Raw genomic sequence first — 2,952 nt, 5'->3', positions numbered from 1 at the left:
GCAGGGGAAAGTGGAATCTCAGAGATCAAGTGAGGGGAAGGGGTCCAAAAGGGCAAAACACAGGCCCAACCTAAAAAATTGCCAGGTTGTAGCAATAAACTAGGGTTTGTGGAAAAATGAGGAATTTGAGGGATCTCAGAGATGGGAAGTGTTTGATAAGGTACATGAAGGATAGGGGAAGGTGTATGAACATCTGGATACAAGTTTTTCTAATGATTTGACCATCCAAGAGAAATTGCCTTCAAAACCCTAGGAGAGGGAAATGAACCTTGCCTAGGCGCAACTGAAGCATGAACAAGGTGTAAAATGACCTAATGGAACTTGACATGATGATGACAACCCTATGAATGATGATAGACTCAGCTGAATAGTGGAATAGACTGACATTTGGGCAATTTTGAAAGGAATGAAAGCAAACCCTAGACCTAATGCCTAGTGACCAAATTTTGCTTGAAGACTCACTGAAATGACAAAATTTGACCTTGACACTCTGAGACCACTTTGTAAGAGCATATTTGATCACTGAAGGAAGGCTGGAAAGACTGATACTAACATTGGCTCCAATGGGGATGGTAGCTCCTTGGAGGTGCCAAGAACAGCAGATCTTTGGGATAGCAGACCAACGCCTTATCCATTGGGCAATGGAGTCAAAAACTCAAACTAAAATGCATGACTGAAAACCAACACAAACTAACTTAACAACAAAACTGAAAATTGACTCACAAAGGACTCATGACTCAACTAAAAACTGACTCGATACTTAAACACAATCGACCAACTGAAAATGATGCTCAAAGTGGAGCTTATTCATCAAAACCTACTCTAACAGTTTCATTCATCACCTGATCAAGTGAAATGAAACAACCAGTGCAACCAAGTAAGTATCCCGTTTGCTGTTCGAATTCTCCGCAAGTGCTCACTTATGAACAACAAGAGAGAACTACTCAAAGGAAACTCCCATGACAACTTGGGAACAGATCCGTAGAATGATATGAATTCTCTATCCACCTCCAAAAACACTGCATAAGGATCTTGAAATTCAAGCACACTGGAACTTAGCTCATCCAATGGATTACTTCTCTTCTCTTCATACCATGAATGCAAACTTTGATCTGAGCCTTGTGACGAGACCTCTGCTGAAAATGAGAAAGAAACCGGCTGCCGGATCAAATTCATATCAGCACATGTTTCAAGCTCACATGTAGTCAATGGAGAAAGACTTTGACTGCAAACCTCATCCAAAACATCAGCTATTGGATCATGAAAAACTTGAAAAGACTGTTGTAATGTATCCATTGAAAATGTATGACATCCTTCTAGCTGTTCATCTTTTTCTTGAGAGATTTTACGAAGATTCTGCCTTATACACTAAAATGCTTCGAAACAAAAGGGTATAGAATCTTCCTGCATCATCAAATCATGTATTTCGTCTTCCACAGCTTCATCTGTAATCTTCCCTTCAATTTCATTTGGTGGCTGCAAATCTGATGCTACAGGCTGCTCAAGATTTTTGTTATCTGTCTCATCCTCAACATTAACACTGAGAGATTGCTGATTTGTTATAGGCTGTTCATTTGAAGATTTACTATGCAATCTACCCTTCAAAAACTGAAATTATTCAAAATAGAATGGTACGGAGTCACCTTGAATCATTAAATCATGTGTGTCCACTTCCAAGTCTTCAGCTGCGACTTGACAACCAATGGCTTTCGGGGGTTGCAAATCTGAATATGAGAAGTCTTGAACAAAATTTTCATTGCTCTCAAGATGATTCAAATCAAGATTTGTTGACATTTGATTTCTGATTGCATGGTAGATATCTCTGATGAACTGAAACGAATCAAAACAAAAAGGCAAAGATCCTTCACTTACTTCAAAATTTGCTACACTTTCCTCATCATTGTCATAGCTCATATGCATCATTTGATCATTGTACTCGAGCCGCTGTAAGTGAACTTCCTCCTCCCACAAACTAGCTTCTGGTTCATCTGCAAGATTAGCTTCTGTTTGGAGAACATAATCATCATCATACTGTTCAAACTGAGGCAAATCATCATCAAACATACACATCATATCAACAGCTCTCTCTTCTTCACAATGATCTATAAAACAATCACTATGACAATTGGGATCAGAAACAAAATGTTTTGGATCAGCAACTTGTTCTTCTTCAATCAGTGAGCCTTGAACATCATAATCATTCCTTGCGTTGATCTTGTCCATCATCTCTTCCACGGCACTTACCAAAATGTCAAGCTTCACCTCTAGAGATGTTGATTTTTCCGGATCTATGTTTTTCATCTCTTCTTCTTTCAACCTTGCCCTTCGGATCAGCAGATGAGCCTCTACATTTACTGCACTGTTTTGCATCTCGTGAAGGGTTGCAATATCCCTTTCTCTCAGCTGAAACTCCATCTCCGGATCAAAGGCACCCGGATAGTGCAAGAGAGCCGATCTAGGAGTAGGTCTTATATCAACTGGCATCGAATAATAAACTTGGTTAAATCTGGCTGAAAATTGTTGTACTGTCTCCCCTGGCAATATTTTCAGCTGGTTATACTCTTCTACAATCAAGAAAAGGTTCTGCCCGATCATCCACCTGTCGAGAAAAACTTTGACAAACTGTTGGAAATCTGAAATGCTTGCATCAGGCAGGGCTTTGAACCAACTCTTCACTTTGGCTTGCAAAGTAAGAGCAAAAAGCCTTATACTAACATCTTCGCTATCAACTTCAAAAAGGTCTAGAAAAGACTCAAAATTCTGCACATGTTGCTTAGCGTTGACATTCTTACATTCACCATCAAACCTCGGCAAGTATAGATCATAGTTTTTGGGGAAAGGATGGAGAACAGAAGGTAAAACAAGAGGTTTATACCGATCTAGAATTTTACAAGGTGTATGGGTATGTATAGCAGGTATAGAATCGGTCTTGGTCTTTTGAGGTTCATCAAT

This window comes from Pinus tabuliformis, chromosome 8 (genome assembly GCF_031772625.1).
Source record: "Pinus tabuliformis cultivar Carrire ecotype Pingquan chromosome 8, CPIR1, whole genome shotgun sequence".
NCBI lineage: Eukaryota > Viridiplantae > Streptophyta > Pinopsida > Pinales > Pinaceae > Pinus > Pinus tabuliformis.
The sequence above is the reverse complement of the archived record's forward strand: the minus strand, read 5'-3'. Positions refer to the sequence as shown.